The sequence below is a fragment of the Engystomops pustulosus genome, chromosome 2 (genome assembly GCF_040894005.1).
Source record: "Engystomops pustulosus chromosome 2, aEngPut4.maternal, whole genome shotgun sequence".
In the NCBI taxonomy this organism is placed as follows: Eukaryota; Metazoa; Chordata; class Amphibia; order Anura; family Leptodactylidae; genus Engystomops; species Engystomops pustulosus.
In genome coordinates, this window is record NC_092412.1 from 259,234,870 (window position 1) to 259,259,970 (window position 25,101).

The 25,101-nt window shown below is 43.5% G+C and overlaps 1 protein-coding gene across 9 annotated transcripts in view; it reads left to right on the top strand.

The window, feature by feature from the left end:
* Nucleotides 1-25,101, top strand: part of ZBTB20 (zinc finger and BTB domain containing 20) — a 713,029-nt gene that overhangs the window by 588,939 nt on the left and 98,989 nt on the right. For all 9 annotated transcript variants that reach the window (XM_072138925.1, XM_072138923.1, XM_072138926.1 and 6 more), the window contains one exon: nucleotides 14,554-14,672. The gene's annotated coding sequence lies outside the window, so the exon portion shown is untranslated. The remainder of the gene's footprint in view (nucleotides 1-14,553; nucleotides 14,673-25,101) is intronic.

Consider the following 25,101-nt stretch of genomic DNA (forward strand, 5'->3'; position numbering starts at 1 on the left):
TTACCCTACACCATCATCCTATACCAAACCATCCATAACCCTACACCATCATCCTATACCAAACCATCCATAACCCTACACCATCATCCTGTGCCAAACCATCCATTACCCTACACCATCATCCTATACCAAACCATCCATTACCCTACACCATCGTCCTATACCAAACCATCCATTACCCTGCACCACCATCCTATACCAAACCATCCATTACCATACACCATCATCCTATACCAAACCATCCATTACCCTACACCATCATCCTATACCAAACCATCCATTACCCTACACCATCATCCTATACCAAACCATCCATTACCCTACACCATCATCCTATACCAAACCTCACCATTACCCTACACCATCATCCTATACCAAACCTCACCATTACCCTACACCATCATCCTGTACCAAACCATCCATTACCCTACACCATCATCCTGTACCAAACCATGCATTACCCTACACCATCATCCTATACCAAACCATCCATTACCCTACTCCATCATCCTATACCAAACATCCATTACCCTACACCATCATCCTATACCAAACATCTATTACCCTACACCATCATCCTATACCAAACCATCCATTACCCTACACCATCATCCTATACCAAACCTCACCATTACCCTACACCATCATCCTGTACCAAACCATCCATTACCCTACACCATCATCCTGTACCAAACCATCCATTACCCTACACCATCATCCTATACCAAACCATCCATTACCCTACACCATCATCCTGTACCAACCATCCATTACCCTACACCAACATCCTATACCAAACCATCCATTACCCTACACCAACATCCTATACCAAACCATCCATTACCCTACACCATCATCCTATACCAAACCATCCATTACCCTACACCATCATCCTATACCAAACCATCCATTACCCTACACCTTCATCCTATACCAAACCATCCATTACCCTACACCTTCATCCTATACCAAACCATCCATTACCCTACACCTTCATCCTATACCCAACCATCCATTACCCTACACCATCGTCCTATACCAAACCATCCATTACCCTACACCATCATCCTATACCAAACCATCCATTACCCTACTTCATCATCCTATACCAAACCATCCATTAACCTACACCTTCATCATATACCAAACATCCATTACCCTACACCATCATCCTATACCAAACCATCCATTACCCTACACCATCATCCTGTACCAAACCATCCATTACCCTACACCATCCTCCTGTACCCAACCATCCATTACCCTACACCATCATCCTATACCAAACCATCCATTACCCTACACCATCATCCTATACCAAACCATCCATTACCCTACACCATCATCCTATACCAAACCATCCATTACCCTACACCATCATCCTATACCAAACCATCCATTACCCTACACCATCATCCTGTACCAAACCATCCATTACCCTACACCATCATCCTGTACCAAACCATCCATTACCCTACACCATCATCCTGTACCAAACCATCCATTACCCTACACCATCATCCTATACCAAACCATCCATTACCCTACACCATCATCCTGTACCAAACCATCCATTACCCTACACCATCATCCTGTACCCAACCATCCATTACCCTACACCATCATCCTGTACCAAACCATCCATTACCCTACACCATCATCCTGTACCAAACCATCCATTACCCTACACCATCATCCTGTACCCAACCATCCATTACCCTACACCATCATCCTGTACCAAACCATCCATTACCCTACACCATCATCCTGTACCAAACCATCCATTACCCTACACCATCATCCTATACCAAACCATCCATTACCCTGCACCATCATCCTATACCAAACCATCCATTACCCTACACCATCATCCTGTACCCAACCATCCATTACCCTACACCATCATCCTGTACCAAACCATCCATTACCCTACACCATCATCCTATACCAAACCATCCATTACCCTACACCATCATCCTATACCAAACCATCCATTACCCTACACCATCATCCTATACCAAACCATGCATTACCCTACACCATCATCCTATACCAAACATCCATTACCCTACACCATCATCCTATACCAAACCATCCATCACCCTACACCATCATCCTATACCAAACCATCCATTACCCTATACCATCATCCTATACCAAACCATCCATCACCCTACACCATCATCCTATACCAAACCATCCATCACCCTACACCATCATCCTATACCAAACCATCCATTACCCTACACCATCATCCTGTACCAAACCATCCATTACCCTACACCATCATCATCATAATTTCAATATTTCAGAAGATGTTATTGATGGTTCAAGACATTCAACAATTCCAAGAGCAAAGGAACAGAGCATTTTTGACTGTTTGCCCTTTCATGCTTCATCGGGAAACCTTTAAGAGACATTAGTGGGAGTGTCACAACGTTTTACTTGTGGACAGGGGAATCCTGATGTGAAGTTACCTGGATGCAGACTATAATGGTCTATGGGGGACCTCACCCTACGTCACCATGGACTTCATGGAGAAGAGACATGGACCTGTGAAACGCATTGTGATGGCTGTCACCCCATCGCTCTGTACAAGCTGTGTCTCTGATGAAGTAGCGACCGGCCTGGGTCACTACTACACATTGTGTCTCTGCTCGAGTATTCGCGTATTCCCCGCCCGTCCGGCAGCTGATGGGAGCCGTTATGTAACCTCCAACCAAAATTGCATAATACACTGCTTTAAAAATTTAATGCCAAAATCTCTTGTCCTGGAAATTTACTATCTGGCATGTAAAGCGATTTCCCGATCATTCTGTACAGGGTTATTTTTGTCCCATAGCCGACCTAAAATTTTTGGGAAATTTAGAATCCTTACTTTCCTGCCTGTTACTCCAATTACAGTTTTATTAGTGTAATTTTTAGGTTGCGGCGTCGCTCCCCTCTATGAATTTAGAAGCCGCATAGCGGCGCAGTACGTTCCATTGGGGCGTCGCTGTCCATCGCTGGGTGACAAGTGTCGTCCTGTCTGATGGCGTTCGCTGCGCATCCGGTAATTGTGAAGAGTGATGCATGGACGTTGTCGGCTCCACAAGCAGCAGACAGATGCCTGGCTCCCAGCTGGGAACAAAATGGTAAAGTAGAACCTAGAATTAATGTGATTACATGGTAGACGGCTACACATGGGGCTCCACAAATGGACCAGTGATAAAGGCAGGAGGTGCAGGCTGTGATTAAAGTGACAAGTTTGGGGAGGATCTCCATGATGCCGCACATCCGTGTAATGAAGTTAACGGGTGACATTCTCGCACTAATCACCGGACTGGAGCTGCAAGGACAATGACAAGTCGCTTGATGCCGGATCCGGGTCACTCCAGGGAACGCAGAGGGGGCATATGTCTACTGCTGAGTGGTGGTAATACACATTACTGTGATCTGTGCGTCCTCTTAGAGGGGCTGTCCACCTTCTACAACCCTATAGATGGAGAGGATGCAGCACCCTACAGCAAATTCCCATCAGAGATATGTGATGATGGAGTCATCTGCTGCACATGTTATAAGATTATACCCTAAAAATGCACCAAGTCGCCACAATTGTGCATATAGAGTAATGAAAACACTACAGAGCTGCATTCAATACTTCAGAGCTGCATTCAATACTTCAGAGCTGCATTCAATACTTCAGAGCTGCATTCATATACTTCAGAGTTGCATTCAATACTTCAGAGCTGCATTCATATACTTCAGAGCTGCATTCATATACTTCAGAGCTGCATTCATATACTTCAGAGCTGCATTCATATACTTCAGAGCTGCATTCATATACTTCAGAGCTGCATTCATATACTTCAGAGCTGCATTCAATACTTCAGAGCTGCATTCAATACTTCAGAGCTGCATTCATATACTTCAGAGCTGCATTCATATACTTCAGAGCTGCATTCATATACTTCAGAGCTGCATTCAATACTTCAGAGCTGCATTCATATACTTCAGAGCTGCATTCATATACTTCAGAGCTGCATTCATATACTTCAGAGCTGCATTCAATACTTCAGAGCTGCGTTCATATACTTCAGAGCTGCGTTCATATACTTCAGAGCTGCGTTCGTATACTTCAGAGCTGCGTTCGTATACTTCAGAGCTGCGTTCGTATACTACAGAGCTGCGTTCGTATACTACAGAGCTGCGTTCGTATACTACAGAGCTGCGTTCGTATACTTCAGAGCTGCGTTCGTATACTTCAGAGCTGCATTCGTATACTTCAGAGCTGCATTCGTATACTTCAGAGCTGTGTTCATATACTTCAGAGCTGCATTCAACACTTCAGAGCTGCGTTCATAATGCTGCACCTCGAGAAGGGAAGTCTTCCAGCACCCACTGGCAGATACAATGATCAACAACTCAACTCTTCAAAAATCATCAGATATACAATTCCAGAAGATTCTCACTCCTTCAAGTAAAAGGAAAGCGGGAATCCTGTGAGCGGCCGCAGTTCACACCTGACGACCAATGTCGTCATTAAATGCAAGATGGAATAATGTCCACACGTCTTGCAGATCTCAAAAACAATCCTTATAACAAGTTGCTTTATTATTTATAAACTCCCAAAAAGAGCAACAAAATTATTCATTCATCTCAAAATCAATGCAATCCGCAGCATCCCCTGCTTGTGCAGCATCTACACAGAGACTTGCATTGCAGAGTGTGAGCTGTATACTGTACAGTGATTCCCTCTGGTTGAGCTGTCAGGGGGTGTCTGAGGACAGGCTTACTCAATGTTTTTAGAATCATACAGCAGAATTGTGAGCGCAGCTGTGACAATAATTACAATTTCTCCTAATAATTTAGGGCAGTGAAGTGGTTAATATTAGTATACTTTGTAACCGAGGGTATTCAAGAGGTTATGGTCATTGTACCAGGTGGTCTAATTTAGTACAAGGGGGATAATTCCAATAATTTTAGTAGTCCAGGTGGTCTAGAGCAGTCAAATGGTTAATGCTTAGATGCACTAGTGAGTGAGTGGCAATGAAAGGGTTATTGCTAAATGCCTTTACAGTGAAAGTTTAGCATAACTTTTCCACAACATAGAGATCATTGAGTTAAGGGAAGAGAAAAAGAAAACTGTGCAGCTTTAAACTGTACGGTGACACAGTTCTCTCTAAGCTCAGACTGATCATGAGAACAGAAGTCTGTGTGATCAGGGAGGATATGAAGAGAACTGTGCAGCTGTAAATGGTCGGACACCACAGTTCTCTCTAAGCTCAGACTGATCAGGGAGGATATGAAGAGAGCTGTGCGGCTGTGAATGGTAGGACACCACAGTTCTCTCTAAGCTCAGACTCTTCAATGAGGGAAGAGGAGAACTCTGTATGGGAGCTCATGTTTCCAGTGGGTTCCTCACCTCCATAGTCTTTAAGCAGGGGCAGAGCACTGATAGTTTATTTGTATCGTAGTCCCTCTATATGGTCAGGTAAATCATAGAGAGAAGAGAAGTCACCAAGTCTATGGAGGAGCACACTTCCTTCTGTCCATTAATCATAAAGGTAAGGTCAGGGAGGAGATGGATAGAACTGTGCAGCTCTGACTGTATAGCTGCACAGTTCTCTCTATGATCATGCAGATCTTAGAGATAACACGATTCTCTTTGCAGGAGCACAAATTATAGAAATAATCTCCCTGAGGAAAACTGTGCAGCTATAACTATAGAACTACACAGTCCTCTCTATGATAGATAAATCATAGTATTGAGAGAACTGTGCAGCTGTAACTATAGGACTACACAGTCCTCTCTATGATAGATAATTCATAGTATTGAGAGAACTGTGCAGCTGTAACTATAGGACTACACCGTCCTCTCTATGATAGATAATTCATAGTATTGAGAGAACTGTGCAGCTGTAACTATAGGACTACACAGTCCTCTCTATGATAGATAAATCATAGTATTGAGAGAACTGTGCAGCTGTAACTATAGGACTACACAGTCCTCTCTATGATAGATCATTCATAGTATTGAGAGAACTGTGCAGCTGTAACTATAGGACTACACAGTCCTCTCTATGATAGATCATTCATAGTATTGAGAGAACTGTGCAGCTGTAACTATAGGACGACACAGTCCTCTCTATGAAAGATAAATCATAGTATTGAGAGAACTGTGCAGCTGTAACTATAGGACTACACAGTCCTCTCTATGATAGATAATCCATAGTATTGAGAGAACTGTGCAGCTGTAACTATAGGACTACACAGTCCTCTCTATGATAGATCATTCATAGTATTGAGAGAACTGTGCAGCTGTAACTATATGACTACACAGTCCTCTCTATGATAGATCATTCATAGTATTGAGAGAACTGTGCAGCTGTAACTATAGGACTACACAGTCCTCTCTATGATAGATAAATCATAGTATTGAGAGAACTGTGCAGCTGTAACTGTAGGACTACACAGTCCTCTCTATGATAGATAAATCATAGTATTGAGAGAACTGTGCAGCTGTAACTATAGGACTACACAGTCCTCTCTATGAAAGATAAATCATAGTATTGAGAGAACTGTGCAGCTGTAACTATAGGACTACACAGTCCTCTCTATGATAGATAATTCATAGTATTGAGAGAACTGTGCAGCTGTAACTGTAGGACTACACAGTCCTCTCTATGATAGATAAATCATAGTATTGAGAGAACTGTGCAGCTGTAACTATAGGACTACACAGTCCTCTCTATGAAAGATAAATCATAGTATTGAGAGAACTGTGCAGCTGTAACTATAGGACTACACAGTCCTCTCTATGATAGATCATTCATAGTATTGAGAGAACTGTGCAGCTGTAACTATAGGACTACACAGTCCTCTCTATGATAGATCATTCATAGTATTGAGAGAACTGTGCAGCTGTAACTATATGACTACACAGTCCTCTCTATGATAGATCATTCATAGTATTGAGAGAACTGTGCAGCTGTAACTATAGGACTACACAGTCCTCTCTATGATAGATAAATCATAGTATTGAGAGAACTGTGCAGCTGTAACTGTAGGACTACACAGTCCTCTCTATGATAGATAAATCATAGTATTGAGAGAACTGTGCAGCTGTAACTATAGGACTACACAGTCCTCTCTATGAAAGATAAATCATAGTATTGAGAGAACTGTGCAGCTGTAACTATAGGACTACACAGTCCTCTCTATGATAGATAAATCATAGTATTGAGAGAAATGTGCAGCTCTAGTTTTTGTATGCCAATAAGAGGGAGGATTGGGAAAGAGGTAAAGTTGTGTTAATTAATAAAACTTTAACTTTTATTGTTCCTATATAAAACATAAAATAGTCTGTTCTATGTAAAAACACACAACTTTTATAACTTCTATTTATTAAGACTCACAACTTTCCCTCTTTCCCGATCCTCCCTCTTATTGACACGTCCCATGTGAGTGTTTTCTAGTGTTTCGTATGGCTGCAGTGTTCTCTCTATGATTGGGCAGATCATGGGGGGCACAGGAGAGGTTATGGGGTCTCTGCAGCAGGAGGACACTCTCCATGTTTGGCCGTACACCTGTAAATAGTAACAAATTTAATATACTAAAAATAAAAAAATCAAGCTCAAAAGATTCGGGATGGGAAGTGACCTACTGGTGTGATCCACTACAGCCTATCGGAGCCCCCGGGGTCTGAGTGTCGGGGTCTTCCATTAACATTTAACCCTACTGGTTCCTCAGGCCCGGCGATGTAGGGACTCTTCATGACATTTCGCATCGGTTATGTTGTCTTCTCCGAAGTCCCATCTCCTCGAGGTCATAAATCAAAGCTCCTGCCATGTCTACACCCATGTAATATCGATTACCAGGCTGATTTTGAGCGCTTGTCTTGTCAGTACGGGAGCGGTGAGCGCCCCCCTGTCTCCAGGCCCTCCCTTGGCTGATGTCTCCGTGGCATGTGATCCCTATGCTTTGTGTTGTGTGGACACCACATACTCTGCCGTCGGCTGCTGTGGAAACAATCTTTTTGATCATGGTTTTTTTTTTTGTCTCACTGTTTCATGAAAATTCATTAATCTGTGACATTTAAACGCTGCGCCTGAGAGGTGTCTGCCGCTGGGGCCGGCCGCCCGCATCAATACTTCACTCGCATCCTGGCATCTTGTCAATATTTCGGGGACCCCAGCTACTGCGCGTGGATGTGGTGACCCGGCAGTCGTCGCGCACTCACGCCGGCTCCTTAACGACCGGATATTAGAGCGTCAGATCCTTTCACAGCTTCATAACACGTAGCGAAGCGCGGCACCCCCTCCCTCCCTTGCCGCCCCCCTCCCTCGCCGCCCCGCTCTCCTCTTGTTTATCTGATGTCATTCATGGAGCCATAAATATGGAACAGAGACGTCGGCATTGTGGTGAAATCTGGTTACGTGTCTCCAGAAAAATGACACATCAATTCTTTTCATTCCTCTCGCGCCGTATTTTTCTTGTATTGCTCGAGGAGCGGCATCTCCAGGAGAACGGGAACCATAGGGGGACATTCATTAGGACTCGTACTCCAGTTTTTCAACAACTAAGCCCTGAAATGATTGCAGTTACTAGCAAACCACCAGTAATTACAATTACTCCCCACTTCAAGCCATCTTTTTGCCAAGTGGGTGTGAAAGAGGGCGTGGCCAGTGGTACCGTGGGCCGGAGTGTTCCTGCCCCACTCCTGCTCACTTGCTATAACCTGATAACATTCAGTTACTGAGGATTTGGTTTGTTATGTAGAGGAGATTTTGTGCACTGAAGAACTGTCTAAGATGTTTAACATGTTTTAGATTGTTTTACAACTTATTGGGGGCGTGGCTTCAAAGAAAAGTGGGCTCCCCATGTTTGCACCAAAAATGTGCCAATACGCCAATTTTCAATGCATTGTTCTGGCGTGGATGGAGTCTAAATTTTCTTTTGGTTTTGTGTATAAAGCTTCAATGCAAACCTTCAGTCTCCTTGGTAACAGACTACAAATAACCCCTGAGTGTAGTCAGTGTCTGCTGTCATCTGCACAGAAAGAAAAGGAGTGAAAAAATCCAAGGTATAAAACTAGAAATAATCTGTGAGCTGCATTAGAGCTGGATGTAATAGAAGAAGGACCTTCCACCAGGGACACTTTGAATTCTCTTTCAAGCCCCCAAGACTGCGGAGAGATCAGTCCCAGTATCTGACCATTCTACTCTGTTTTCTGTCAGAGAGGAGGAGCTGGAGAAGAGGAGGGGGTGTGTCCTTACAGTGTGTTAACATTCAGCTAATATTTAGTTAAAGGAAATCAACCAATTTAAAAAAACACCAAGAAATACTCACCTGCGCTCCTCTTCATCTGGAGTAAAATAATCTGCAGCCCAGAGCACAGGGACAAGCTGTCCGGAGCTCCGGGCCTCTAATAACGCTCCATCTCCTCCCTCCTGCATGTAAATGTGCTTTCTCTGTAATATTACGTTTGCTTTCACAACAAATGTGCGTTCACATTGCGTGTACATTGAGTTGAGAATTAGGGCTCATTTACTAAGGTCCTTGCGCCACATTTTCTATGCAAACTCCTTGCACAGGTATAAGAATAGTCTGCACCTCCTATGTGTCGCACGGGTCCCTTTTGTGGCGCGGCTGCACTAATCATCATGCGACACAGATTAGGGATTAGATATATCATGCATAGTCCGGCAGAATTGTCTCGCACGCCCCATGTTAAAGGTGCACCAAAAAAAGTGGTTTGTGTTAACATGTTGTAAACACAATGTCAACCGGAATGCGTGTGAACACAGCCTATAGAGGAGCATGGAGAAATCACTGTTCACTAATCTGCCATTGCCTGCTCCGGATTGGACAGTATGAGAGAAGATTAGCATAACACACGCCCCCTCTTCTTCTCCAGCTCCTCCTCTCTGACAGAATGGGATCAGATACAAGGATCAGCAACCATAGAGGCTAGAAAGAAAATTCAAAGTTTCCCCAAATCTGTGTAGCCTTCCTTACAGAATGGTTTATACTCAGTGTTATGTGATGTCACCACATTTTTCACATATACGGCTAGTAACAGGTTCCCATAGATCCCTACTCACTAACTGCCAGCCTTCTTTTAGCTAAAAATAGTTTCCCTCACATCCCCATAAAAGTAACTTTGTTACCTTGCCTTATATCAGAGGGGGCGTGTCCAGCAGCTCCTCCCCATGTCTTCTTCTCACCATTCAGCACTTCATGTCATGTGACCAGAGTGATGTCATCTGAGGTCCTTTGCCCACTAACATTTACAAAACAATATCCATGTATGTATCTGATCACATGAAATCAGATTAGCCTCCACGAAGGATGGGGAGGAGTAGTCCAAGTTTGCAAATTCTAGTGGGTAAAGCCCCTTAGATGACATGACATGAAGAGCTGAATGGGTGGAGCCGCTAGACTCGGCTGAGCAGGACACGCCCCCGCTGACTCCCTGCTGGATTTGGCTGTGTGCCAGGTATCATTACAGAGTTGACTTTAAATGGTCATGTAAACAAACTTTTCATTAATAAATTGTAAAAGTAAAGAGACTTGTGTGTGTAACAGCAGCTAAACCCACACCTACCAGCTCAGGGAAAACTGGACATCACATACAGTCACATCATCAACGGACGGGGTAGGAGTAGTAGTACTGTGTCTATATATACAGGATAGGGGTAGTAGTACTGTGCTGTGTCCATATACACGGGATAAGAGTAGTAGTACTGTGCTGTGCTCATATATACAGGATAGGAGTAGTAGTAGTACTGTGCTGTGCTCATATATACAGGATAGGAGTAGTAGTAGTACTGTGCTGTGCTCATATATACAGGATAGGAGTAGTAGTACTGTGCTGTGCCCATATATACAGGATAGGAGTAGTAGTACTGTGCTGTGCTCATATATACAGGATAGGAGTAGTAGTACTGTGCTGTGCTCATATATACAGGATAGGAGTAGTAGTACTGTGTCCATATATACAGGATAGGGGTAGTAGTACTGTGCTGTGTCCATATATACAGGATAGGAGTAGTAGTACTGTGCTGTGTCCATATACACGGGATAAGAGTAGTAGTACTGTGCTGTGTCCATATATACAGGATAGGAGAAGTAGTACTGTGCTGTGCCCATATATACAGGATAGGAGTAGTAGTACTGTGCTGTGTCCATATACACGGGATAAGAGTAGTAGTACTGTGCTGTGTCCATATATAGATGATAGGAGTAGTAGTACTGTGCTGTGCCCATATATACAGGATAGGAGTAGTAGTACTGTGCTGTGCCCATATATACAGGATAGGAGTAGTAGTACTGTGCTGTGTCCATATACACGGGATAGGAGTAGTAGTACTGTGCTGTGCTCATATATACAGGATAGGAGTAGTAGTACTGTGCTGTGCCCATATATACAGGATAGGAGTAGTAGTACTGTGCTGTGCCCATATATACAGGATAGGAGTAGTAGTGCTGTGCTGTGCCCATATATACAGGATAGGAGTAGTAGTACTGTGCTGTGCCCATATATACAGGATAGAAGTAGTAGTACTGTGCTGTACCCATATATACAGGATAGGAGTAGTAGTACTGTGCCCATATATACAGGATAGGAGTAGTAGTACTGTGCCCATATATACAGGATAGGGGTAGTAGTACTGTGCTGTACCCATATATATAGGATAGGAGTAGTAGTACTGTGCTGTGCCCATATATACAGGATAGGAGAAGTAGTACTGTGCTGTGCCCATATATACAGGATAGGAGTAGTAATACTGTGTTGTACCCATATATACAGGATAGGAGTAGTAGTACTGTGCTGTACCATATATACAGGATAGAAGTAGTAGTACTGTGCTGTGCCAAAATATATACAGGATAGGAGTAGTAGTTCTGAGGATGCAGATTGAGTTGTAGTTTGTATTGTCGGGGGGCACAGTCCTGCACCCTTTGTCCTGCTTCTAGCTGTGTATATCTCTGTATATCTTCATTACTTATAGATTGTCCTATTCTGATGCCTGGTGAGGGATCATTACTCTCATCATCCTTGGTAGTATATCCTATAATAAGTTATGATCATGGAGCGCCCCTTTAATAGGCTGTGACCTCTCCGCTGAGCACTGATGTGTCTTGTGAATATTTGATGGCCGCCATCCTCTCTGCTCACAGCCAGGCAGCGATCGTCTAAGAGGCTGCTGAATATTTCACAAGGATGATCTGCAAATTATGGGGTTAAATGATGTCACCCGTGCACAAGGCGTCATCTGTTTACACGTAGGACAGGACCCACTCACGTCTCCTCGTTATATGTCATCTCTGGGGGCTGCAAATTATACCCCTGAGAAAGAGGCCTCATCATACATAGATACATGTACATTATACACATACATATACACAATACACATATATTACACATATACATCATACATAGACATCATACATAGACATCATACATAGACACATGTACATTATACACACACATATACAGAATACACATATATTACACATATACATCATACATAGATACATGTACATTATACACATACATATACACAATACACATATATTACACATATACATCATACATAGACATCATACATAGACATCATACATAGACACATGTACATTATACACACACATATACAGAATACACATATATTACACATATACATCATACATAGACACATGTACATTATACACACACATATACAGAATACACATATATTACACATATACATCATACATAGACATCATACATAGACACATGTACATTATACACACACATATACAGAATACACATATATTACACATATACATCATACATAGACACATGTACATTATACACACACATATACAGAATACACATATACATCATACATAGACACATGTACATTATACACACACATATACAGAATACACATATATATATATATATATATATATATATATATATACATCATACATAGACATCATACATAGACACATGTACATTATACACATACATATACAGAATACACATATATATATATATATATATACATCATACATAGACATCATACATAGACACATGTACATTATACACACACATATACAAAATACACATATATTACACATATACATCATACATAGACACATGTACATTATACACACACATATACAGAATACACATATATTACACATATACATCATACATAGACATCATACATAGACACATGTACATTATACACACACATATACAGAATACACATATATTACACATATACATCATACATAGACATCATACATAGACACATGTACATTATACACACACATATACAGAATACACATATATTACACATATACATCATACATAGACATCATACATAGACACATGTACATTATACACATATACATCATACATAGACACATGTACATTATACACACACATATACAGAATACACATATATTACACATATACATCATACATAGACATGTACATTATACACACACATATACAGAATACACATATATTACACATATACATCATACATAGACATCATACATAGACACATGTACATTATACACACACATATACAGAATACACATATATTACACATATACATCATACATAGACACATGTACATTATACACACATATATATAAAATATACATAAAATATAGGTGTGTGTGTATATATATATATACCTTATATACTCGAGTATAAGCCTAGTTTTTCAGCACAAAATTTGTGCTCAAAAACCCTAACTCGGCTTATACTCGAGTCAACTAAAAAAATAAAGACAAAACTCACCTTTCTGTTGTCACCCGTAGGTCCTCTTCTGTCTGAGACAGTCTGAGACAGAAGAGGACCTATGGGGGACGTTGGAAAGATGAGTACAGTGTTATTTTTTTTTTCCTACTACAGGGGCTGTGCAGGCTGTATGCTACAGGGGCTGGGCAGGCTGTATGCTACAGGGGCTGGGCAGGCTGTATGCTACAGGGGCTGGCAGACTATATACAGGGAGGCTGTAACCAATGCATTTCCCACCCTCGGCTTATACTCGAGTCAATAGGTTTTCCCAGTTTTTTGTGTTGAAATTAGGGGTCTCGGCTTATACTTGGGTCTGCTTATACTCGAGTATATACGGTATATATATATTCTTCATGCAAACATATGCACTAAAGATACACAATCATAAATGCACATTATACATACACACATCATATGAACACATAAACATTAAATATAAATACAACATACATACACATACCTACACACATGTATCATACAAATATAAATTCTAGTTACACACAACCTATATACACACACACATAAATGACATATATCAAGATTCACACACATCATGTATACATACATACACATCATACACACACACACACATACAGTCCTCCGGTTTCCTCCCACACTCCAGAACACACTGGTAGGTGATTAGATTGTGAGCCCCATTGGGGACAGGGACTGATGTGACAAGCTCTGTGCAGCGCTGTGGTATCTGTGTGCGCTATATAAATACAGGATTATTATATAATGATACATTTCCCTCCCTCTCCCTGTAGGTGACTGCTGGCTGACACCGGGGGATTCTGGGATATCGCCCACCTGTATGAGACCCTTCAGGAGAGAAGGAATGAGAAGCGGTCGCAGACCCAGACGCCCAGAGCTGCTGCACTAAGAGGTACCCGAGCGACTAGTATAAGGGGACTGCATGGAGTGCTGGGCTGGTAGTGAATGAACCAGGGTGCTCAGGATGAGCAGTGCATACACCAGAACCCCCCATGTTTGTAATGTAACCTGTAACCCCGTCTATACGGACCCCCGGCTGTGAGACCTCTGTATAAGGACAGTGCACATTATCAGCTCTTGCGCTGTCTCATACCTGTCTGTATATTGTGGATGATTTTAGAGACATTGATTTGGAAGTTGTAGCAGCTTTAGCAGTGATTGGAGTAGATATCCTATGGGCGTCTCATGCTCCTGTGGTCTTCTTGATTTTCTTTGCCTTCCTTTGAATCCATGTTGTAAAGGTACAAGTAACACATGATGGAAATCGTGCATGTACATTCCAGCGTGCACGTGCACAGAGGAGCTGCTCAGTGAGCAGAGCACAGAGCACAGCAGTGTGAGCACATGCCTCCAGTGCACTTAGGGAGGCTACAATACTGGAAAAGAAATTTATATTTGGCCATCTTTCTTCTAACAACATATGCAAAAGTCTGATTACACATCTCTCCAGGGACAATACATAACACTGGCTGGAGAGAGCACAGAGCACAGCAGTGTGAGGTCTGATTACACATCTCTCCAGGGACAGTACATAACACTGGCTGCAGAGAGCACAGAGCACAGCAGTGTGAGGTCTGATTACACATCTCCCCAGGGACAGTACATAACACTGGCTGCAGAGAGCACAGAGCACAGCAGTGTGAGGTCTGATTACACATCTCTCCAGGGACAATACATAACAATGGCTGCAGAGAGCACATAGCACAGCAGTGTGAGGTCTGATTACACATCTCTCCAGGGACAATACATAACACTGGCTGCAGAGAGCACAGAGCACAGCAGTGTGAGGTCTGATTACACATCTCTCCAGGGACAGTACATAACACTGACTGCAGAGAGCACAGAGCACAGCAGTGTGAGGTCTGATTACACCTCTCTCCAGGGACAATACATAACACTGGCTGCAGAGAGCACAGAGCACAGCAGTGTGAGGTCTGATTACACATCTCTCCAGGGACAATACATAACAATGGCTGCAGAGAGCACAGAGCACAGCAGTGTGAGGTCTGATTACACATCTCTCCAGGGACAATACATAACACTGGCTGCAGAGAGCACAGAGCACAGCAGTGTGAGGTCTGATTACACATCTCTCCAGGGACAGTACATAACACTGACTGCAGAGAGCACAGTGCACAGCAGTGTGAGGTATGATTACACCTCTCTCTAGGGACAATACATAACACTGGCTGCAGAGAGCACAGAGCACAGCAGTGTGAGGTCTGATTACACATCTCTCCAGGGACAGTACATAACACTGACTGCAGAGAGCACAGAGCACAGCAGTGTGAGGTCTGATTACACCTCTCTCCAGGGACAATACATAACACTGGCTGCAGAGAGCACATATCACAGCAGTGTGAGGTCTGATTACACATCTCTCCAGGGACAATACATAACACTGGCTGCAGAGAGCACAGAGCACAGCAGTGTGAGGTCTGATTACACATCTCTCCAGGGACAATACATAACACTGGCTGCAGAGAGCACAGAGCACAGCAGTGTGAGGTCTGATTACACATCTCTCCAGGGACAGTACATAACACTGACTGCAGAGAGCACAGAGCACAGCAGTGTGAGGTATGATTACACCTCTCTCCAGGGACAATACATAACACTGGCTGCAGAGAGCACAGAGCACAGCAGTGTGAGGTCTGATTACACATCTCTCCAGGGACAGTACATAACACTGGCTGCAGAGAGCACAGAGCACAGCAGTGTGAGGTCTGATTACACATCTCTCCAGGGACAGTACATAACACTGGCTGCAGAGAGCACAGAGCACAGCAGTGTGAGGTCTGATTACACATCTCTCCAGGGACAATACATAACACTGGCTGCAGAGAGCACAGAGCACAGCAGTGTGAGGTCTGATTACACATCTCTCCAGGGACAATACATAACACTGGCTGTAGAGAGCACGGAGCACAGCAGTGTGAGGTCTGATTACACATCTCTCCAGGGACAATTCATAACACTGGCTGCAGAGAGCACAGAGCACAGCAGTGTGAGGTCTGATTACACATCTCTCCAGGGACAATACATAACACTGGCTGCAGAGAGCACAGAGCACAGCAGTGTGAGGTCTGATTACACATCTCTCCAGGGACAATACATAACACTGGCTGCAGAGAGCACAGAGCACAGCAGTGTGAGGTCTGATTACACAACTCTCCAGGGACCATACCTAACACTGCCTGGAGTCTGTGAGGTCACACCTGCTGACAGGTTCCCTTTTATAAGGTTAGGAAATGTCTGTGATTTGTGATGTCTGTTGTCACAAAGTTTTCTAAGTTTCTTTGATATCTGTGTATCTTACAGAGGTGCGTCCTTAATTTTCATATCTGGACCCTAGGTAAGATGGGTACGGCTAGTCTCTCTGTTACCACTGCCCTGTGCGTTATCACCCAGCTTTCCCAGAGACAGATCTAAGTACCCGGAGCTTTTAGCGAGAGGACGACTTGTATTTACAGCGGGTTTTAATGTAATAAAAAGCTAATGGAATGTGCATCCGCCGCGGCCGCAACGTATCGAGTGTCCGAGGCCTCCGATTGTTTACGTTTATTTTGGATCCACTGTCTGTGAATTCTTTGTCCTCAGAGAACCTTCTCCTCGTCCCCTCCTCGCCGCGCACGGATCCTTTTACCGGGGCGGATCAGGTTCTGGACAAAAAAAGGGTTGGTTTTGCACCAAAAATCCTCTCAGAGGGAAAGTAAGATAAGAGTATCCGATGGCGGAGGAGGAGGAGCGGCCCCTCCAGGTGAACCATCCAAAGATAAGAGGCGCAGGGTCCCACGCCGAGACGCTTACCTCAAACCTCGCCTCTCTCTAGCACTGCCAAAAAATCTGGGGCAGCGTGCCAGACACCCAGGCGGAGGGAGCGCACGGACCATAAGATTCTGACGATCGGCTAATTATGGTTTATGAATTTCAGCTTTAATCTGCAGTTCACTGAGTCCTGATTAAATATCAGTTAAACACAATTAAAGTTTGTGTTGTGTTTCCCTCTCTTGATCAGAATAATTAGAGACTCCGCCGCTCATGTCACTAGTCACAGGCACAATTTTTCTCCCCCCCCCCCTCGCCATGAATATGTTTCTTTAAAAGCGCTTTTCCGGCACCAGCTGTTGGTATTATTCGGCATCTCGCTGCTATTATTGCACAGATTATCTCTTCTTGATGGCTCGAACCTTGTGCCGTCACTGCTGAGCTCCCAGAACCTGATGCAGAAGTATTCACACACCCCCCCCCCCCTTGTGGCACCGTCAGGGGGTCCATGAACTCTCTGATCAGCACTTGTACATCAGGGAGGGGCAGATGGAATGAATGAAACGCCCCTTTCTCACCTTAAAGGAACATTCTAGTAAAGAGTAACAGCGCAAAAGATCTAAGAGCCGGCACAGATCCGTCCTCCCGCCAGGGTGTGGTGAATAGATGCCTCACAGCTGAGGGTTTGTTACTTTGCTATCCAATGTAACAAACTCTCCGGACAGGAGAAATAATTGTGCTTATGGAGTGTAAGATTATATAGAACTATAACCGCACCAGTAGCGGATTATAATGTGGGCAGTTGGGGCGGTAGCCCGGGGCCCAAGTCTTCTAGGGGGCCCATAGCCACCCAAACCACCCACCAAATTGTATACTGAGATCCTTCACCCAAGAAATCTGCAAATATATCTGTTCCTGCTCTCAGTACAAATGTACACCAGAGCCATTACAGGACCTTTCCTGGTCCTCCAAAGGTCCAGAAACCTCAGATTGAAAGCAGCAGAAAGGAAACATTCTCCATTCCCCCAATGAACTGATTGTAGCACAAGATTTAGGGAGTGATTCCAGACCTGTAGGGGCAATAATATTCCTACAGCGCAGGGACCAGGACTGTGTTACTCCAGGCCTGTAAGTAGATATAAGTGTTATTTCACACCCAGAATGTACCAAAAAAAATGTATAATCTGCGCTGAAGTGGATTTCCTACATCGTAAGGATAGAGAATGTTTTTGTGAATGTGCTGGGACTTCATGCTGAGAGAGGGGAAGTAGAACTTCTATATACTGTACTGTATGTGTCCCCTATGATGTGTAAAGCTACGGAATATGATGGCGCCATAGAAATAAAAATGATTATTACTGTGTTTCCCACATGCCTGGGGATGATATTGTAAGAGGCAGAAAACTATTTCATCACAACAGGAAAAATCAGAAAAAACTTTGAGGAGAGATTTGTATTTAGCAGGCAGAGGATTAGGGCAGATACAGTTGTAACAATCAGACGGCCTCTAGAACTGTTCAGACCAAGGGTGTAAATTCTTGAAAGTCAAAATTGATGCTGTTCTCTAAAGGGGATTTCTGTAGAGTAGATGGAAGAGGCCTTTGTGAATGTGCTGGGACTTCCTGCTGGGAGAGGGGAAAGAGAGCATCTTTATTCTGTATATGACACTGATCACATGACCAGTGAAATACTGAATATTCAGAACAGGAAACAATCATGGAGGATGGAACTGTGATTTGGGTTTTTGTGAATGTGCTGTGACTTCCTGCTGGGAGAGGGGAGAGAGCGCATCTGTATTTACTGGAAGAATGTTAAAAACAATGGGGAGATTCTGGTGGAGACTCAAAAAGTAGTCACCAGGGCAAAGCTGATCCTGCCCAGGGCAGAGATGTGAGGAGGGGTATGAGGGGCAGGCGATGCCAGGAGCCATAGGTGTTGTCTAGTGCTGATCTTCCTGTCTGTCAGACCTCGTAGCAGCAAGAAACAGAACAACACTTGCAATAACCTTTACATTATGAGCCTAATTCCCGGTGTTGGGGGGTCTGGATCTCTACACCCCCCCCCTTCCTGCCCACCATACGTGCTGCACCCAGATGACGCCCTCCATTCTCCCGGTGCAGTGATTACTCTGCGTTCGCAGCGGTGACGGGTGATGGATGAGGCTACCTGGCACCGAGGATGTTCTGATGCTTAAACAGATTAGATCCCTCCACCGAGAACAGCAAACAACAAGTCACAAATCAGCGCAGCGGCCGCCAGCGGCCCCAATCCTGGAAACATCTGCACAGGGTATTAATGAGGGAGGCCTGGTCATAATACACCACCATAGAGTAACATATAGTAATAATAGCCTAATACACCGCCCTATAGTAATAATAGCCTAATACACCGCCATATAGTAATAATAGCCTAATACACCACCCTATAGTAATAATAGCCTAATACACCGCCATATAGTAATAATAGCCTAATACACCGCCCTATAGTAATAATAGCCTAATACACCGCCCTATAGTAATAATAGCCTAATACACCGCCCTATAGTAATAATAGCCTAATACACCGCCCTATAGTAATAATAGCTTAATACACCGCCCTATAGTAATAATAGCCTAATACACCGCCCTATAGTAATAATAGCCTAATACACCGCCCTATAGTAATAATAGCCTAATACACCGCCCTATAGTAATAATAGCCTAATACACCACCCTATAGTAATAATAGCCTAATACACCGCCCTATAGTAATAATAGCCTAATACACCGTCATATAGTAATAATAGCCTAATACACCGCCCTATAGTAATAATAGCCTAATACACCGCCATATAGTAATAATAGCCTAATACACCGCCCTATAGTAATAATAGCCTAATACACCGCCATGTAGTAATAATAGCCTAATACACCGCCCTGTAGTAATAATAGCCTAATACACCGCCCTATAGTAATAATAGCCTAATACACCGCCCTATAGTAATAATAGCCTAATACACCGCCCTATAGTAATAATAGCCTAATACACCGCCATATAGTAATAATAGCCTAATACACCGCCATATAGTAATAATAGCCTAATACACCGCCATATAGTAGAAATAGCCTAATACACCGCCATATAGTAATAATAGCCTAATACACCGCCATATAGTAATAATAGCCTAATACACCGCCCTATAGTAATAATAGCCTAATACACCGCCCTGTAGTAATAATAGCCTAATACACCGCCATGTAGTAATAATAGCCTAATACACCGCCATATAGTAATAATAGCCTAATACACCGCCCTATAGTAATAATAGCCTAATACACCGCCATGTAGTAATAATAGCCTAATACACCGCCCTGTAGTAATAATAGCCTAATACACCGCCATGTAGTAATAATAGCCTAATACACCGCCATATAGTAATAATAGCCTAATACACCGCCCTATAGTAATAATAGCCTAATACACCGCCATGTAGTAATAATAGCCTAATACACCGCCCTATAGTAATAATAGCCTAATACACCGCCATATAGTAATAATAGCCTAATACACCGCCATATAGTAGAAATAGCCTAATACACCGCCATATAGTAATAATAGCCTAATACACCACCCTATAGTAATAATAGCCTAATACACCGCCATATAGTAATAATAGCCTAATACACTGCCATGTAGTACCTATAGATCCTAATATCAATAGACCATTTAAGTGGCCAAATAGGTGGGATTACTGTTATATCTTGAGCCAATCACAGTGTCTGAATGTTTAGATTTCAGATTCTTTGTGATCTAAAGGCAACAGATTTATCTCCATTTTGTTACAATGTATCAGTGGAGGTAAATGATATCATAGACCGGAGAGGATTGTGCTTCTCCCCCTGGGATTTCCATTCACTGTCAGCAAGCAGAAGATGTCATTACCCAGGGCTGGTGCTGTATGTAAATGAGTCTCCGCCCCTGTAGCCCCTCCCTCTCTGTATGGGATGCCAGGGGTCTCCTGAATTGGTCGCCAGGGGTCTCGTGAATTCGCTTTGGTCGCTGATTCGGAGATTTGGCAGCGGAGCAAAGTCTTACACAGACTCACAGCAGAGCAATGGTTAAAGGGGCTATGACAATAAGATATAAATCTGTGCCCCCGCCAGTGATTGTCTTCCATCAGCCAGGAACAACATTCCTTGTGATCGCTCCCCAGACACCGGGGGATTCGGCCCAACCCCAAGAAGACTCCGCTACTGGGAGGAAGCGCCATCCCTCTCCTGCTATTTCTGTACAGTCATTCCCTGCCAAAGTGACTACTGAGCTGTGCTAGGAGGGGGTGGCGGGGCATGTGGGGGCCGTGGCAGGGACATGCGGGGGCTGGGGGGCATGTGGGGGCCACCGAGGGCATGTGGGGGCCGTGGCAGGGACATGAGGGGGTTGGGGGCATGTGGGGGCTGCAGCAGGGACATGAGGGGGCTGGGGGCATGTGGGGGCCGTGGCAGGGACATGAGGGGGCTGGGGGGCATGAGAGGGCTACTGGGGGCATGTGGGGGCCGTGGCAGGGACATGAAGGGGCTGGGGGGCATGTGGGGGCCAGGGCAGGGACATGAGGGGGCTGGGGAGTTCGTGGGGGCCACTGGGGGCATGTGTGGGCCGTGGCAGGGACATGAGGGGGCTGGGGGGCATGAGAGGGTTACTGGGGGCATGTGGGGGCCGTGGCAGGGACATGAGGGGGCTGGGGGCCATTGGGGGCATGTGGGGGCCAGGACAGGGACATGAGGGGGCTGGGGAGTTTGTAGGAGCCACTGGGGGCATGTGTGGGCCGTGGCAGGGACATGAGGGGGCTGAGGGGCATGAGAGGGCTACTGGGGACTTGTGGGGGCCGTGGCAGGGGCATGAGGAGGCTGGGGGGCATGTGGGGGCCACTGGGGGCATGTGGGGGCCATGACATGGACATGAGGGGGCCGTGGGGGGCATGTGGGGGCCGCGGCAGGGACAAAACCCCTGATGAGGCTTAAGAATAAATCCCTAAATTCATTAGACTCCAGGACAAGCTCCTAAATTCACCAGACCCCACGTCACCAGACGACTCTGTCGTCCTGTTCTGTGTCAGTCTTACTGTAGTTTGGTTGTTCTATTCTGCATCTAGAAGATCACTAGGGGTGGGCAGTGTCCAGGGGTGTAGCTGTGTGATGAAGGGGCCTCTTGTTTTGGGATGCCCCCCCCCCCCCCTCAGCACATGGAGCTCTTTATCCCCCACCATTTATGGACTAATCTTTCCAGCAAATGAAACAAACAGTTTTCCATGTGAGACAACGGCTGCAATATGTTTAAGTCGTCTTCGCTCCAAAATTCCCCACGTGCTCGGAGAAACAGCTGTTCCCGTATTTGTCCTCGCAGATCTTCTCCTGAGTTACAACAAGAACAAAATGGCCGCCCTGTAATACGGGGGCTACTCTGCACCCAGATGGGTCACCGGTGTCTGCTGTGGGGTCACCGGGGATCTAGGCGCATGGACCAGGGACCTAAGAGCAGGGACCTAAGAGCATAAACTGGGAACATTAAAGGGTTATTCCTCCCACAAAGACAAGTTTCTTCTATGTACTCAGGATAACCAAATATCACATTCTCTAATTCACTGTTATTAACAAATATACAGCATTTCACAGATATAAGTCCGACCCATCTCTATCTCTGTGTCATCTCTCATCCTATGTGTCAGATACTACTAAATGTTCAGAAGGTAAATGAGAGTGTAGATAACCCTGTACCCTGATAATCTAAGCACATTGTCAGCACACAGAATCTCACAGCACTAGAGGGTTCATGCTGCTCAGTGAGTCCCCGCTCACACTCTGGAATCTTACACCGACCATCACTGAGTGATAGGAGCTAATACAACAATAACACTGAGTAAAATTGTACAGTAAGGGGTTAAAAATGATCTTTATTCACTAGGGGGTTAAATTTGAGATCTTTCTTTCATGGGCAAACCCTTTAACCAGGGACCTAAGAGCATAAACCAGGCTTCTCTGTTTTACTGAAAATCTCAGTCCCATGTAATATGTGACCTCTGTATGATGGTATTATTTATCCTCTGTATGATGGTATTATTTATCCTCCGTATGATGGTATTATTTATCCTCCGTATGATGGTATTATTTATCCTCCGTATGGGGGTATTATTTATCCTCCGTATGATGGTATTATTTATCCTCCGTATGATGGTATTATTTATCCCCCGTATGATGGTATTATTTATCCTCCGTATGATGGTATTATTTATCCTCCGTATGGGGGTATTATTTATCCTCCGTATGATGGTATTATTTATCCTCCGTATGATGGTATTATTTATCCTCCGTATGGGGGTATTATTTATGCTCCGTATGATGGTATTATTTATCCCCCGTATGATGGTATTATTTATCCTCCGTATGGGGGTATTATTTATCCTCCGTATGATGGTATTATTTATCCTCCGTATGATGGTATTATTTATCCTCCGTATGATGGTATTATTTATCCTCCGTATGATGGTATTATTTATCCCCCGTATGATGGTATTATTTATCCCCCGTATGATGGTATTATTTATCCTCCGTATGATGGTATTATTTATCCTCCGTATGATGGTATTATTTATGCTCCGTATGATGGTATTATTTATCCCCCGTATGATGGTATTATTTATTCTCCGTATGGGGGTATTATTTATTCTCCATATGATGGTATTATTTATCCTCCGTATGATGGTATTATTTATCCTCTGTATGATGGTATTATTTATCCTCTGTATGATGGTATTATTTATCCTCCGTATGGGGGTATTATTTATCCTCTGTATGATGGTATTATTTATCCTCCGTATGGGGGTATTATTTATCCTCTGTATGATGGTATTATTTATCCTCTGTATGATGGTATTATTTATCCTCTGTATGATGGTATTATTTATCCTCCGTATGATGGTATTATTTATCCTCCGTATGGGGGTATTATTTATCCTCCGTATGATGGTATTATTTATCCTCTGTATGGTGTTAGTATATGAGCACTATATGATGGTATTATTTATCCTCCGTATGGGGGTATTATTTATCCTCCGTATGATGGTATTAATTATTCTCCATATGATGGTATTATTTATGCTCCATATGATGGTATTATTTATCCCCCGTATGATGGTATTATTTATTCTCCGTATGGGGGTATTATTTATCCTCCGTATGATGGTATTATTTATCCTCTGTATGATGGTATTATTTATGCTCTGTATGGTGTTAGTATATGAGCACTATATGATGGTATTATTTATCCTCTGTATGATGGTATTATTTATCCTCCGTATGATGGTATTATTTATCCTCTGTATGATGGTATTGTTTATCCTCCGTATGATGGTATTATTTATGCTCTGTATGGCTATATTTTTTTCTGGACTGTGATTTTATTCATGCACTTTATGTATTGTTTATGCTCGCTTTGGCGGTATTATGTGTCCCTTCTATGAAGTATATTGTTTCGTGAATTATATTATGGCGATATTATATTTGGCAGTGAATTGCAGTATT